The sequence below is a fragment of the Buteo buteo genome, chromosome 2, assembly GCF_964188355.1.
Source record: "Buteo buteo chromosome 2, bButBut1.hap1.1, whole genome shotgun sequence".
Lineage (NCBI taxonomy): Eukaryota > Metazoa > Chordata > Aves > Accipitriformes > Accipitridae > Buteo > Buteo buteo.
The window spans coordinates 18,590,669-18,608,341 of record NC_134172.1 but is presented as its reverse complement, the minus strand read 5'-3'; positions in this window follow the sequence as shown (position 1 = coordinate 18,608,341).

Here is a 17,673-nt window from a genome sequence, read left to right as displayed (position 1 = left end):
GGAGAAACAGGGAAGAGAGAAGGAAGGGAGCCAGAGCTTAATAGGGTGATACAAAGCAGGATGACTCCAGAGCTTGCATCCCTAACTCCTGAGGCTGGTACATCTGTTGACAAATCTAGGCAGCTGAGTTGCATTGTTAAGTAGACATGAGAATCCTTCATACATCTCCACATTGTGCAGTTGTAACTGAACCTATTGATTTTAGTCATGATAAAGACAGGTCTGATCTGTGAGACTGAAGCACCAACTTTGGCTGGCTGCAGACAGTGCTGCTCTTTGGCTCTCTCTTGCCAAAACAATCACTGTTCCACTAGCACTGTGAAAGCTGGATTTTCGTAATCTACTGATGGCACTTGTATTCTGAGGTATTGCTGAAGGAGCTCGCATCTTCTATGTGTTTTGGTTTTGACTGCTTCTGTGGATCTGCCATAAATGTCCCAGAGGCCAGAATATTTAAATAAAAACAAGACCATTGCCAGCCCCCAAAAGTATAGTGAGAAACCTGATCTTGAAAAATGCTCTGGCAAAGCAAGTTTCAGCTGCAGCCAGGACAAATACAATTGACTATTCTGACAGCAGCAGTTTGTAATGCAGGGTAAGACAGTAATGGCAGAGCACTGACTACTCTTTCATTTGTGTCAGACAAATACATAGGACATATGACCAGAAAAATAACTTGGAAAACCCACACAGATGACACATTAACTCAGAGATGTGTCTGATGTCCTGAAAGCAGCAATGAGCTGGAGGAGCAGGAAAAGTTACCCACAGCAACAGAATGGACTGCAAAACCACAGAAGCAACCTGCAGTGCTGTAGGAGCAGTGACAAAGTCCTGAGTGCTGTTCTGTACTACCAAACATTGTAACTGGAACACAAACAGGAACTTGCAGTTCTTGCTTATGCCTCTAAATTAGTTTAAAAGGTTTTTTTCCTTTTCTTTATCAACTGCTGTCAAATGTGATTGTTTGAAGAAAGCTGTAGCTGTCATTTTTCCTGAAAAATTATGTTCTGCTTAAAATCTGAATTGTAATTAGATAAATTACTTATGAAAAAAATCTGTATCTATGTTTAACAGAAGGCTTTTAGTGACAATGTTGTTTGGTCTTTGCAATTAATCTCAGATAGCGTTAACTACATGGGGTGTATTTTTAAAGATTCTGTGCTCTCAGTCTCCAAACTCTCAATCCTGTTATCAGAGGAAGGATCCCATTAGCAGGATGCATATTCAGTAATAAGACAATCATGACTCTGGCACAGTACTTGGAAAACTATTAATTTTTCCAGTCAGAGCCTGAAGTGATATAATATTTAGCCAAACTGCTAAAACATCTGTCTCTCCTTCTCTCAGTACAACCGTAAATGCAATTAGTCAGATATGTTCTAAACAGCAGCGACATAAATACAGAATTAATGGCAAAGAGCCCTAATGTTTCTTTGGAAAATGTGCTCATGGATGCACTTTTTGCTTTCTGCCCCAGGCAAGTCATCAAAATATCCCCCTGTTGTGTAAAAGGAGCTTGCAGGCTGAACTAACAACTTCATTTTCCTGCAAGTAAACCAATGTCTGTTTCTTGTTTCGCCTGGATCACGTAATGCCTGATAACATGCATGTCGGCCCGCAGGTGTGGTCTGCAGCCGGATCAGGGGCCACAGCCTGGCTGCGGCAGGACCGTGACACAGCGGTGGCCGTAGCTCTGGCAGGGGCCAGGCGATGGAGCCTCAGCTTACAAGCATTTCCCCAGGACCAGGGCTGGCTGTGGCCATGGCCTCCTCGCAGTGCCTCTGGGAGCCTCTCCCCATGGTCCCAGCTGAGCTACCTTGGCCCTGAGCCCAGGCAGCCAAACCCCAGGATCTTGTGAACCCAACCTGCACTTTCTTCTTAGATAACACCCCAGAGAAGTAGGTATTCAGTTGATAGTGGCAATGTTGCTGATAATGCTGATAATCACTTCCCTCAGTGATACCTTGTTACTACACAAAACATTATTATCACCGTAAAATAAAAATGCTGTATCCTAAATGGATCTATGTAAATGTTTTAATTAATGTAGTCAACAGATTAAGACACATCTTACTCCACAGGCTGTTCCTATGATGCTGGTGGAATGTAGTCCTGACTCTGCTACTTAGTGTTTGCACCTGTGACCTCAGAGACAGTTATAAGAAATGGTGGCATTAATAACAAGACAAGACATACATTTTGCAGGATCCTTGGAGAGCTACAGCGAAGTTCTTCAGACAACTGAGGTTGTTGGGATGATTGAGGGACTGGAGCACCTCACATATGAGGAAAGGCTGACGCAGCTCGGACTGTTCAGCCTGAAGAAGAGAAGGCTCGCAGGGGATCTTATAAATGTATATAAATACCTGAAGGGAGGGTGCAAAGAGGATGGAGCCATGCTCTTTTCAGTGGTGCCCAGTGACAGGACCAGAGGCAACAGGCACAGACTGCAACACAGGAGGCTCCTTCTGAACATCAGTAAACACTTTTTTATTGTGAGGGTGACCAAGCACTGGCACAGGTTGACCAGGGAGGTTGTGGAGTCTCCATCCTTTGAGATATTCAAAAGCTATCTGGACATGATCCTGGGCAACAGGTTCTAGGTGTCCTGGCTTGAGTAGGGAGTTGGTCCAGATGACCTCTGGAGGTCCCTTCCAACTTTAGTCATGCTGTGATTCTGTGATTCTGTGAAATCCATTGGCAGATGGATTTGATCATCTCCATCAGTTCAAATCTTGGGGAATGTTTGACACCACCACATTAAATACAGCCTCGTAAAAAAACAGTGATCAATTCAGAAGCCTGTGACTGATCTCCCTCTTCCCCCTTACGTCCCTTTTGACAACCCTTCATGCTCTAAGGGAAGACCTACCCCACCCTTTTGAAAGAAGTGCCCAGAGGGACAAATTTAATGATACTTATGTAGCAGTAAGCCAATTCTGGAAATTCCAACATACTTTAAAAAGTATTTTGGTTAAAAATCAGAGCAATGTATTCAGTTTCAAATCTGACTATAAGACATCATTTTCATACTTCTAAGAAAGCATTTTCTATCTCAAACTTAAAAGCAAATCCTATGCATCAGCCAAATACAGAATACAATTTCTACACGTGCAGTCACTACCTGTAACTTCATATACCATCTGAAATTCATCAAGAGATGACAAGTCTTATCTACTGCTTCAAACACAGACCCTCTCCAGCTAGTTTCTTCAGCTCAGACCTAATCATTCTAGATTAGTCTATGGTGAGAACAGTACTTTGTATTAAATCCCTCACAGACATGAGAGTAGCTGGCACACTTCACACAGCAGACAGGCTGCTCTTTTCAGCTGCAATGTTAGTTTTGACAATTTTGACAACAGCATGTGATTCTGGAAGAAAGAAGCTGACCTGTTCTTGTATCGTTTTCAAGGATGGATTTAGCAGAGAGTGACATCCTTGATGCAAAGTCAATCATGACCCCTGCCCACCCCCCCACCCCCCCAAAAAAAGAAATCCTATCCAAGAAAAAAGGTTAGATAAATTTGAATGAGTCCTGATGACTCCCCCCTCTAAAATACCTGCTTTCCCTGCTGGCAACAGGAGGAATCCAGGGCAGTTAGTGCACATACTGCTCTTGTGGAGACAGCCAAACTGATTTTGTTGAATATTCACAGAAGTTCAACCTACATAGGCATAGATGGAAAATCTTTAGCCTTCTGGCCTATATTTGGCAGAAGTCTGTGCAACTGGACAGGGGGCTGAGTACGGGAAATGTCAGACAAAATTCATTACGGTGTTACTCATGTCAAGTCTACATGTATCAGCCCTCAGCAGAAGAGTAGCTTGTCCATGCTTGCAATGCAGATGACAACTGATGAAACCACTTGAGCCACGGTGGTGGTTTAGAAAGATACCCTTATGTTTCTCATGTAGAAGTAAAGGAAAATTTCATCCAGGTGGTGGGTTTCTTTTCAATACTCAGAACATGAAGAAGAGGCTCCTGTGCAGAACTGTAATTTCTTGTCATCGATGCAATTTATTGCCAAACCATTAGGAAAACCAAAGAATGCAATGTTTCATATTGACATAATGTACCTTTACTTCCATATGTGAACTGAAGGAGAAAATAGCTGGTTATTCTGCTTTTTAGGTAATGAAGCCAAGAGATGGTAGAACTGACAATTTCTGGAAGCAGTCAAAATTCAAATGGTAGAAATACTATTTGAAGGATTTAATATCAAAATATTATGATCCAGGTAATAACCACACAGGGAAAAAACTGTGCATAATGTGAGCTGTCTTCCTGATAACTAAGTCTGTTGCTGTGATCTAAAACCTTTTATCATGGAGACTCTAATCCTGTTCTCCATGAAGTAACATTGTACTTTAAAGATTAAAGGTGGGTGTTTGTGTGCAGACCTATACATGTGCACATATTAGGCTATGTACCATATGTATCTGAAATCTTTTCTGCTGAAAAAACTTGTTCCCAATAATTTCAGTGAACAAGGGCTTGAGTTGCCTTAAATGTTATGTAGAGAAAAATCTGTTTAGTTTGCTGCTTGAAGCTGCATTACAGCAGTCAGAAGCCCCTTATTAAACTGAGTAGACCTGCTAATGCTAATAGATTTGTACTCACAGCTAACAGTGTGAGTAAAAACTCATGGGAAGGGCTCCTAAGGTTTAAAAAACACAAGAGCTGGCCTGTGATTAGCAACAAGGTATTTTTTGCAGCAGTAGAATAGTGAATAAAATAGCCCAGGTCTTCAAACACAAGGTTATGTTTTTCAGAAAGGGATTTCTGATTTAATGGCAAGCTCCTCATTAGCTGGTGTTTAGACTAGAAATGAATATGCAGCAATTCCCAGGGCACTCTCTGATGGGAAGAAGATACTGTAGAAGTCATGTATTTTTCACACATGAGCAGCAAGACATTTGGAATTTGTCACATGGGGACTGAACATACAGATCCATATTTTTTTGGTCATAAAGTCAATAGTCTCAAGGTGAGAAACAGAGTTTTTTTACAACTTGAGACATGTATCACCTCAGATACATAGAAGTAATTAAAATCTATGGAAACACTAGAGTTGTTGAACGCTAGAGTTAAAGCCACCGTGGTAGGAACAGCTTCAATAATTTTCATTGACATTTCTGAATTACTATTACGGCTGTATTTTATAGATTAATGCTATAAATACTAGTGTAGTAAATCAGAACAGATGGTCCATACTATGATTGCAAACCCAGCTCAGTTTCAAAGAAGAAAACTCTTTCTGCTCTATTTATCAAGTTAACCATTCATCAGTTGAGCAGTCTTCATGAGTGCTTACTCTGAAGACTGACTTCATTAAAAATCAACTGGGGTTAATTAAACTTGCTTCTAAGGGTGTGTACGTCACATCAGTGAAGAGATTGTTCAATATTTGCACTCCTTAAATATCTGCGTGGCAGAGTTATGAAGAAGTGAAAGCTATTTTTAGGATCTCTATGCAAATGAGAATCAGCTGGCGAGTTTGGGACAGTATGGGGATGAGCCGGGCTAGGTTTACGAGAAACAAGGTTTCAAATGGCTTAGGCAAATATAGGCTGCTCCTTCCTGTAGAAGAGCACTGGAATTATTTCTCCTTTCTGACCTTGAAATGAACACCTCAAATTGACAATAGAAAACACAGCTGAGCAGCTGAATGCAAGAAATCAATTGCTCTCTCTGGACTTGCCAAGTTACTTGCCTGTAGAAATGCCAAGTGCTTTTCAGAAACAATAGGGTTTAGCACTCAGCAGAAGAAATGTCTGTCTTCATCTTTCAAATCTCCCAGTTGTGCTCCACAGCTTGAATTCAGTACTAGAAACCACAGAAAAGAAAATACTGAATTTAAACCAGCAAAAGTGGATTCAACACAGCCTAGGGTGGCTGCTTCTGCAGAGGCGGTCACAGAGCAATGCAGCAAAAACTTGAGGTTGTGTAGTTTTTAGGCAAGCAATAGCACACAAATAGGAGAAAAACTGATAGTTTGTAGAAACATGTGCTCAAAGTGAGGTTAAGTGATATGTAACAGACACTTGGCAGAAAAGGAGGATTACTCCTCCTTGTGCGCTGAGCATCACAAGTCTGTTTGACCTGGAATGTAATCCTGACTGTCAGCCCATCTGTGCATCATTTGCTCTTGACTTGAATCATTTATGAGAGTGTCCCAGTGGCTGTTCCACAGTACCCATTTGATCACAAAAAACTCGTGGCCTGCCTGGACATTTCTGCTGCTGGGAACTACTGACTCTTGAACTGTCAAAGGTTCTTTCATTGCTAGTTCTGGACTTCAAAGGCAGAGGCTGCAGTGGCAAAAATACAAAAGCTAAATGAAAAGCTGGCATTTTGCTCAACTTAAATTCCATTATTATGTTTGTCAAATAAAGAGAAAGAACAGGTGTGGGACATTGAGCATTAAAATAAAATTTGTTGAACAGTTAGGGACGGAACAGAGCAGAAATCTGAAAATAGTGACTGCTGCCAGTAATTGTAGCATTGCCTACATCTGTCTCCTGAAAATTTTATTTCCCCCTGCAATATTTGCAGTGTTTACAAAATAGTGCAACTAGACTTGATGGACATGACAATATGAATGAGTGCTGACAAGAAGCAAACTAGGATGTGTTAGGCCAAGGTTTAAGTGGGTATGCCAGGGTCTGCACTGTGACACTCCAGGGACACAGCTCTGCTGGGCATGTCACAGGTCTGTGCTTAGGAGCAAAGCTGAAAGCAGTGGAAGTGTCACTTCTCTTCCAGTCAGTACAATGAGGCGTGGAGTGTATCTATGTTGGTATTTGAGGCATTTCTGTGGAAGGGTGGGACAAGGAAGTGGGTTTTGCTTTTGCTTTAAGGGCATCAAGCTTCCCCATTCCTTTCAGTGGGGAGCTCCCAGTCCCAGAGCCACTTCTCAGCAACAGTGCCTCTGGCACGTGAGCGCTCCCCCGAAGCTGATAAACCCTTGCTATGCAGCTGTGCAGGGCAGGTCACTGTGGGAAGCCCTCTGCGCATCCTGCCCTATCTCCAGGGCTGGGCGCAGTGTCTTGTTTCTGCTGTCTGCATGAGGTCCGTGCAGTACTGCAGTGGTGTGCTCTCTCAAAGTCCTTCAACCCTCAAAGTTTTTATTCCTGGCCCCATGAGTGCCCCCAAGCCCACCCCCTCCCCTGAGTCTCCTCAGGTGCTCTCTCTCCTCGGCAGGAGCTGAGCAATGGGCTACAGGAGGCAAAGACAAACTCCTCAGATAAAATGTATTTAGTCATGCAGATTCATTCTTACCTTAGTACTTGGTCACAACTAATTAAAAAAGCCTTTGACACCATTTCCCACAGCATTCTCCTGAAGAAACTGGCTGCTCACGGCTTGGATGGGTATACTGTTCACTGGCCTGTTGCTGTCCAGATGGCTGGACAGCCAGGCCCAAAGAGCTGTGGAAAATGGAGTTAAATCCACTTGGTGGCTGGCCACAAGTAGTGTTCCCCAGGGCTTCGTATTGGGGCCAGTTCTGTTTAATATCTTTATCAATGATCTGGACAAGGAGATCAAGTGCACCCTCAGTAAGTTTGCAGATGACACCAAGTTGGGCAGGAGTGTTGACCTGCTCGAGGGTAGGAAGGCTTTACAGAGGGATCTGCACAGGCTGGATCGATGGGCCAAGGCCGCTTGTATGAGATTCAACAAGGCCAAGTGTCAGGTCCTGCACTTTGGTCACAACAACCCCATGCAATGCTACAGACTTGGGGAAGAGTGGCTGGAAAGCTGCCTGCAGGAACAACTGCCCGGTTGGATTTGATGATCTTAAAGGTCTTTTCCAATCTAAATGATTCTATGATTCTTCTATGATTCTAAGAAGTCCAAGGCTTTCAGGGTTTCTACAGGCCAGCCTGGGAAAGGCATTCATGCATGGTGAGCTACTCTAGCCATGGACGTGACCAGAGCCAGCAGCTCTTCCTGTGCTTCTGGCCTTACATGTTCCTTTTCTCCCTACAGTGGCGAACAGCATCTCTGTATTCCTCCTGCGTAGCCTGACCTTGTTTCCAAAGGCCATACACTTTCTTTCCGCACCAAGTTCCAGAAGGAACTCCCTGTTCAGCCAACCAGCCTTCTGGAATTACCTGCTCCTGCACTCTTAAAAGATGGCTATTAAAAAGTAACCAACATTTATGGACCTGAATAGCCTTGAAAGCAGATTCCCAGGGGACATTGCTAACTAGTTCCTTAAGCAGACTAAATTATGTTCTTCCAAAATCCAGGGTAGTAGCACTGCTGACAGTTTTTCTTATATAACCAAAGATTTTAAACTCAACCATTTCATGATCACTGTGGCCAAAACAGCCACCAATCATCACATCAACCATGAGACCACCTCTATTTAGAAACAACAGATCTAGGACAGCACCTTTCCTAGTCAGCTCCCTTAGTATCTATATCAAAAAAGTTATCTTCAACGTGATTCAGGAATTTCCCGGGCCTGTTGTGTGGACATGAATCTGGATGTCACCCATGGGTACACTTTGCCTGGGCCTGATGGGTTCATTTGACTAAGTACACAGGTATCTGCCTCTGAACCCAGTTTCCAGATTCCCTTCATGTCAAGAGACAGATAGGAACTTCTATGGCAACTAATCACAAATAAAGTCCACATACAGAAATAGGAAGAAGGCTTGAAACTAAAAGTCTTGTGTCTCTCCACTGAATATAAAAGGAGCATAATGTGATGTGCTCAACCATGCACACCCTCCCTTCCACCTGTGAGGATTCCCTCATTCCTCTGGGAGATCCCATAGGTTTCTGTTGTTCTCCTGGACACCAGCTGGTGAGCTACTTTCTGCTGAGCTGTCCTCAGGAAAACTGCCCAGAAACCTCAAGGAAAATTACTCTGGCAGCCCTGGAATTCACATACTCCCTGTGGCACTGGAAGGTTTTAATTCCTGCATGGTTCTCGACTGTCTTGCAAAGAAAGGCAAATTCTTAAAACCTGCTTTGCATCTGAAGCCTTAATATGTTATCTGTCTAAAATGTATTTGGCTAGCTTTCCTTTGAAAAGGACAAAGCCCACAGAATGAAATGTTCAAAATGCAATAGAAAGGTAGGTCTTTGAGAGAAAAGGGGGGAGAGACAGAGGAATAGACCAGCTTGTATGTGTCACATGCCATGTTAAACAAAGTCAAAGTCCTCTCCAGCTTCCAGCCCAGTTGCCTAAAAGATCTGTGGGTAGATGTCTCAGCTGCATGGCCAGGAGTCATAGAATGGTTCGGGTTGGAAGCGACCTTAAAGATCATCTAGTTCCAACCCCCCTGCCATGGGCAGAGTCATCGTCTTCCTTCTGCTCTCAGTGTTATCTTTCACTCTTTTTTTGTCCCCAAGACTCTTCCCGTTTCCCTTCCCCTTCCCTTCCCTTCCCTTCCCTTCCCTTCCCTTCCCTTCCCTTCCCTTCCCTTCCCTTCCCTTCCCTCTTTCTTTTGACTTGTTAATGGCAAAAACGTTGCCATCTATGATGAAACAGTCAAAAGCTGTGAAAGGAAAGGATTTTAATCCTCCTGGGAATTAGGGAAGGGTGGTGTGAGACTGCAAGGGCTGAGCTTTGGCTGCAGGTGGGACATCCCGTTCAGTGCGATGGAAGTGCTGAGAGGATACTTCAGCCCCATTGCTTCACCAGGGACAGCTCGCTGCCTGCCTACCGCCTCCACCTCCTCCTCCTCCTCCTCCTTCTCCTCGCCCCCTCAGGTCAGGGCGGCAGTTTGCCCTGTCCGCTCACTGCCTACCTCCTCCTCCTCCTCCTCCTCCTCCTCCTCGTCGTTGCCCCCTCAGGTCAGGGCGGCAGTTTGCCCAGTCCCACGGCGCGGCCAGCAGAGGGCGGGCGCTCGCAGGCGGCACGCGGGGCCGGGGGCGGGGCCCCGCCCTGCGCTGAGCTGAGGCGAAAGGGCGGGGAAGCCGTTCCCGCCTCCTCTTCCCTCTTGGCCTTCCTCCGCCGTCGGGGTGGTTTGCGCTTCTTCCTCACGCGGGCACCGGGCTGGGAGCCCACCAGCTGGGCGTAGGGATGAGGAGGTGCTGGCTCCAGGAAACCCTTCCTGAAAACATTTTAGCTGTCAGGAGCTTGCTTGGTTTCCTTCTCCTTCCCCCCTACCCCCCCCCCCCCGTAAGGCTCATTTTCTGTTTTCTATGTGTTTATTTGCCGCTGAAGCCTTGACAGCACTTTATCTGATGGCTCATGAGGTAACTGTCATGAGCAGACAAGCCAGATGAAAAGTAAATACTGAAAACACTGGCTAGAATTGGAAACATCAAAACCAGGGAAGCAAAAAGAAGATGGGAGGCTGACTGGGGCTAACAAGAGAAGCAACTACAGAACCTCTGAAGTAAAAGCGCTGTTAGCTCTGGACAGTGCATGAGAAGGCAGGAGAGATTTGTTCCAGGATTTTTTCTTCTGTTTACCATATTTAAGAAAACCAAAGAAAAGATCCCAGGAGATGATCCAAAGCAGGACATATTCTTCTGAAACCTTTCTTGGCAGATCCTTGTTTAGTGTGATCCTTGAAAGATTCCAGCAGTGGCAATTCCACAGCACCCTTAAGTAACCTGCTTCGGCACTTAATTAAACTTGGTGTAAAGCTTTTCCTAATGCATTGCACTGCTGCTTGATACTTCCCTCTTCACTGTAATTCTGTCTGTTCTGATGGAATAGTTTTTTTCTTTATTTATGTGGCTCTTCTGAAGCTTTGAAGCTCTATGTTTGGTTTCTTAAAACATTGAGACAACTTGTTTTGTTTCATATTTATCACTTGCTGATGACTCAGTTCCAAAATCTGTTTTTATTTCCCCAAATTATTTCACTAATGTACATTCATTATGAAACTATTTGGGTTGCATATTTTTTAAAGCAGCTCATTGATATGAATATACTGCCATGAACTAGAGGCAGCTGCCTGTGAACCACATTGATAAAATTAATACGGTAAAAATTATCCTTTAAGAATTGACCTTGGCTGTTACACAGTCCGCAGTTGCTTACATTTTCCCCTAGTGATTTTCCTGATATTAGTTATAAATTCAGGGCTGGGTAAATGGTTTGGCAAAATATTCAAAGCTTCCCGACTTGGCGGACTGGTGAGTACCAAAACCAGATGTTCATCCCGATGTTTCAAAGAAGTAGCAAATACACTTATTGCACAATGAGCAAAAGCAACATACACAAAAAAAGTATGAGGTGGGAGAGGACATGTCTTCTTTCCCCCAACAGCAAAGTGAAATTTTTAGAATTTATTTTTTTTTTCTAAAAAGCAGAGCAACAACACTCCCTTTGGCATTACATGAGAAAAAAGAGAATGCTGGTTCTGTTCCCTGCAGTCAGCTCACAAAAGCAAAACAGAAGTTATGCATGGAAAACTTCTAAATATCCTACTTTCTGACTGATGTGGAAATACCTGGAAATTGCTTATGGTGAGGATGGAAGTCCTAGTTTCAGATAGCAAGAGAAGTGCATCATGACCTTAGATGTACAGTAAGTGGCTTTGATGCATCTGCTTTAAAGGAAAGGACCTAAACCACTGCCAACTTAAACAGAAATCAGAGAACTTTCCACATCAGTTCAAACAAAAAATGTATATGCCACTATCTCCTACAGGCTGCTGCTGCTTGCAGGTCAGGCACAGGGAGGAAACATCCATTTTGTCTCATCCTCCAGGCTTTGCAATGACTTTGTAAGCAATGCTTGTAACCACTTGTTACTTAAAATTTTCAGCACATAAGCCTCTGGGCTATGTATTCTTTCTGCTTCTTCTTATTGTCAGTACTGATCCTGCCATATTGTTAAAGGACTGCATCACCGCTAAGGGTTCTGCTGTGTTAAGCACTGTGTCAATACCACCCAAAACCTTCACAACTCTCAGCTTTCCAAACACAGTGGTAAATCTTTAATGTTTTCAGTCATGCCGAAGTGACTTGGGCCCCTAAGCCAGAATTGGCTTAGAGATGTATGTTTGTACTGACAAAAAGCATTTATGCCTTGCTTCATTCAGCCTCACTCAGTGTCTGTCTGTACTTCTACATGCCAAAGGGCAAGAGACAGGAGACATCCGAGCAAAACTTTCAGTTCATCCTTCTTTTACTGCTGTTGAGTTACCTCGCATGAATGGTGGTAGTCAAACTGCAAGAGTAATGTTAGAAATACACAGACATCCATCTCTCCCACACAGAAACATTTAATTCTTTGTGAGATTTACAGTGAGATGAGCAAATGTTTTGGGACAATGACTTCTGGCTTTCCCCCTCTTAATTCCTGGTGCCTGTCATTTATTTACAGAGCAAATCTCCCAAAGCTGACAGATTCTGATCGCACTAAGCTGATGAAATATATGCACTTTCCTGCCATCTAAGAAGATATTTCTCAGATAATCCAGCCGACTGGCAGGACAGTGTCTCTCAGGAAATGTTTCCCAAAGGCATCCCAGCTGATTTGGTGCAGGAACTTGCAGGACCTCCGGGCAGCGGCTGAGCCAGGTCAAACCAGTTCCGTGGCTGCTGCACCATGAGTCGATGGCCCCACAGGGCCAGTGCTTGTGGCAGTCCCAGGGCCAATGCGGAGAGGTTCAGCTGGTGGCAGGGGATGCTGAGACCAGCCCATCTCCATGCTTCCAGCAGCCAGGGAAAGGGCTCAGCTCCACTGTCTTCAAATGTCTCCTCCCAGCCCATGCCATGGTGCCTGAAGTCTCTCCAATGTACTCCTCCACTAGGAAAGTGAGGTGCATGGGGATTTCTAGCAAAGATGCAAGAAGTGGGCTTCTGACACTGTCTTGAGCTATTTTCTAAGAGTAACTGAATCTGTTTTCCTTCACAGCTGCACATACTTCAGTGTAAGTTTATGTGTGAACACTCACTTAGGAGTAAGAATTTCCTAGCTTGACTTAATTAGTTACTTAAAAAAAGAAAATCTCCTTAAATTAAGTCAAACCTCTTAATTTTGTCCTCATGTAGCTTTGTACCAGAATTGCTGGAAGCGTGAATTAGACCAGATGTAGTCAATTCAGTTCCAGCATGTGTGCTGAGGAAACGCTCCTGTGAACTGATCATGGGAGGATTTTGCAATATATTTCTTGTCAGCAGTCGCAATGAAGCACTTCAAGGCCTAAGCCGCAGCAGCATGGTTGGACGACAGAATCCATAAACAGCTCGCCATGGCCTGTGATTAAAATAGAAAATGGCTTATTTAACTTCAGGCACAAATCCCATCACAGAACTTGGCCCAAATCCACAAGTGCTTCCAGAGGTCAGGGAGATTTCACAGTTTGAACAGAGGTCATGGCAATGCCTGGCTTCTTGCCATAACAGTTCATCAGAAAATAATTATAAAAGTCAAGTTGGTGATGCTTACAAAGTGCCTGTAAGGACACATCAAGTAAGGTTTTGTGCTTTCTCTGCTAGCTACTTCTGTACACAGAGAGCTGTCATTTCTCAGCCCATTGACTGCTCATTCTTCTACACAGAAAAAAAGACAATCCAACTCTTAGTCAAAAAGCATAGTGTCCCATACATATGCCTCCCTAAAGACAGCAAAAACCCTGGAGAAATGCAGCAACTGATATTTACTAATCAGGAGTTTTTCTCTGCTGGTCTCCAAAGGAAAGAGAGAGAAGGCTGAGGGGCCAGCTTCCTCAGGCCAGAATTTAAAAATCATCATACTTGTCACATATGTCTACATTTACACTAGCAGATATTTGCTCCTGGAACACCATGCGAACAGATATGTGATTGTACCTACAAATTTGACCCTTATAAATTGCCGTTATGAGTGCACACAGAAATGCAAGCCATTTTGAGATGTCTGCTCAGTCGGGTATCTGGTAGAAAAGAAGCAAGCAAATAAGCTGAATATTCATCTTTGACAGGGGAATCACTCTCAAGTCTATGTACTGATAAGACTAATTAGCAGTAAAATACAATGGAGGCACAGGGAAGATCGGAAAATGGAAAGGTGGCCCTTCACTTTAACCCCCATGACAATATAAATAATTTATTGTCATGATTAATATGGAGGTTTCTTTGACTGATGTTTTCAACTGTAGAGTTATAATACTTACTGCAGAAACAACCAACAGCTTCTGCAACAAGACTGAAACAATTTGTCAAGTCCCTATGAGACAAATTTACCCCCTCTGTCCATAACAGTTACTAGGTGACATTAATTTTTTATATATTTTTTAAATTATTAAAATATGCCAATCTTGGCCTCTAAATACCTGTACAGAAGCTGCAACAAAACTCACATATAAAGTATCCTCTGATATAATTATTACAGACTATCTTAAAGTGATTAAACATTAAGAAATTACCAATGGCAAATTTTCTTGGCTTCCTTTTAGCTGTTTGAGGAAAAGTTATTCCAGTCCTCTTACAGAAGAAACTGGTTGTCTGTTGTTTGGCAGCACTTACTTAGAGAAAAGTCCTAGTTGAAAATCATGGATTTCTTTTCATTTTAAAACCTGTCTTTGTGGAAGATGACATTAGATGGTAGTTTCTTCTCAGGTTACCTGCATGCCCTTTTTCTGTCATAACCAAACTTCCTCAACTCCTCTTCTCACAATTTCTTGGCTCTCCCTTATGATTCATGCCTTCTCTCAAACTCAAAAGGATTTTTCTTTTTCACCTTTCCCTACCATCCTCCAGTTAGCTAAATTTTATAGTAACCTCTTGGGATTAAACTAGTTACCAAATTTACAAGCTAGAAGGCCTAAGGTGCTTTTTTGTTGTAATCTTGCAATTTTCAGGGAGCTAAAAAGGAATTCTCAGTGTCATCCAAAGGTCTGAAATTCTGAATACAGGAACATCCCTCTGCTTCAGACATCTCCAACACCCTGCCTTCCTAATTCACCCATTAAAGGTGCCATTACCTCACACTTGCACAGACCACTGACAGTGGCACCTCAAACCTCGCCACTATCACATTTTTGAGCTGAAAATCAGGAGGCAGAGCTGAGAGGGAGAGAAGAAAGAAGAAATATACATGAAAGCAAAATGATTTGTCCAACTATATTTCACTTCATTTCCTGGGTTGAGATTTTAGGAGGAAGCTCTGCTCCCCATTTTCATCTGCCCATAGAGAAAAAAAATAGAAGTGCCACCGACAGTATAGTCAGTTTGATTGCTTGCAGGAACTGCTCCTTTGCAGATGTTTTTCTAAATGGTTGCTAGGCTACAGCACTGGAGATATCACAGCCTTGGGGTGCCTTTTGTGAATTAGTTTATTCTAAAACATGACCTGAAATGCATACCAAAAAGGAGCTGGGAAAGGGAAAGGCTTCCCTTTACCTTCTTGCTGTGGAGGACAATCATTCCCTTTCAAGAGTCCTCATAGATGCTCTTCCTGCACACTGTTACCTTCTCTCCCCATGGCCGCTTTCTCTTGCTCCCTTTAACTGTTTGGTCAACTCTGCAATGCTGTTGCATGCTTTCTGAGTGGCCATTAATGACATTAGCAGCAGGATCACTTGGGAGGAGATGGTAGAAATGGTGTGGAACAGGGTGGAGTGGGACCTGTTGTCTCTGTTTCTGGTGCTGGAAAAGAAGGAGTGGCAATAGGGAGGTGTCCTTAAATGGGAGGTTTCATATTTAATGAAAATTTAATTATTTGTTCATATTTAATTCTCAAAATGGAAGCCAGTTGGAGGACATGGAAGGAAAGACCATGAGGTCGATATTGTTTTAAATCTTTGTATTTTCTTAAAGCACTTAAAATATGTTCTCATTAAGGCTATGTCTGAACTTTCCAAATCTCACACTGATTTTTGAACTTGCAAGTTATGTGCCTCAATATCTATGAGACACATGTAATAACGACCATTAGTTTTGAACTTCAGGTAGCCATTTTTCATGCTTTTATGACAAATATCAAGCCTCCCCCCCCCCCCCCCCCCCTTAAGGGCCTGAGTTTCTTGAATTGTAAAGAATACATGAGAATTTCAATTTTTATAATATAACAATTTTCTAGTGCTTATTACTGAAAGTTCAAAAGCCAAAACAAAGACATGAGTGTCAGAAAGTGAAAATTTCAATAACGATTTTTAATATTGTTGCTGGTGATGCTGAGACAATAAATGGGAAACCAGGTTTCAAATCAGGCCTTCAAAAGCTCATCTATTCCAAAAAGTCTGCGAGTGGCTTCAGTGTCATTCGGTATATAGTGTCCTTTAACAGTGAAATTTGTTCATTGAAAAGATGGAAGGCTATTTCTAAGAACAATCACCTGAAACCGTGCTTGACCGCCGAGAGAAATCACAGCGCTTCTTTCCCGCAGGCGCCCTCTGCAGCAGACCTGCGTCTGCCCGGGAGAGCTGCAATATCAAAAAGGCACAGGAGGTGGCACCAACCTCCCAGCAGTGACCCCGGGAGGCTCAGCCTGGCTCGGGGGGAGATTTCATTGGCTTCCTCTGAATGTATACCTCCAATTCCTCCAAAATACCGCTAGCCACGAGGTGCTAGGGGAGAAGTGAGAGCACAGAGGAGGATGTTCACTGTGCTGAATGCAGACGAAGCCGAGGAAAATAATCAGTGCTGATGGTGTTGGGAACACATTTTTCTGCCTCTCAGGAGACCTGCAGCACTGAAAGCTGAAGTGGCCGTTTCAAGGGCTGCGTCACAGGCACCTACGATATTGAGGGTGGTTTTGGGAAACGACTGGACCCTGGGGAACTCCTTGCTATGACTGGTTAGAAAGTCAGCGATTTTTTGCTTGCCAAGGGTGGTGTAAAACACTTGGGCAGATCCTGTTGTCTTCGAAGCTCTTGCTCAGGCACTGTGTAAAGTGTTTGGTTAATGTAAAACATATTTATAGTGACTTTTTAAAGCTATAATTTAGTAGCTAATAGCCCAGTTAGTGATGACATGAGTGGATGGATGATAGCATACAAATATTTGCAAGAATATTATAATAGCTGTGGAGAAATTATGAGGACCCTGAGTTCCTATAGCATAACGTTTTATTTTGAGGGAAAGGGTATTTTTTTCTTTTCTTTTTTTCTTTTTTCTTTACAGAAAGTGCAGAATTCAAAATGGAAAATCTAAGATTAAATCTAAAGCTGCTAGCTTACAAGGGAGAGGTGAAAAAGTAACAGTCTTCATAGTAATACTATTCCACATGGCAACCAGCAGTATTTTCCGTTCCTGTTTTCCCTTTCAAATGTTTCTTTCTGGTGCTGCTGAACTTCTTGCCCTCTTGAATGCTTTGCTTTCTGATACAAGAAGCACTGCAAGCTCATCCTTCTTGAAAGGGGCTATTTATTCAGTGAAGTTTTTGTCAGACCACTTATGTAACTTCAAAACCATTTCCCAGTGCTTTCCTTTCGCTGCCTCTTTGTGAGAAGCATCTGGATTCTTGGGCTGAACAGATATTATATAAATACAATACACTGTGCTGCTATATCAACATCAGTTGCTGCAGTTGGATCACCAATGCTGTACAGCTGCAGAAAGGAAACGGTCTTGACAAATAGGATACGTAGGATTTTTCCAGTACAGTCAGTATTTAGAAAGAGCTGCCACGTGAAATCCCCGTTATGCAGCAGCACTACAAAGATAAAGGCAAGCTACATAAAGTGCCACAGCAGCAAATCTGAATCTCTCACTTTCTTACTGAATTCTTGCTTGCTGCAATCATCACCATGCCCAAGTGA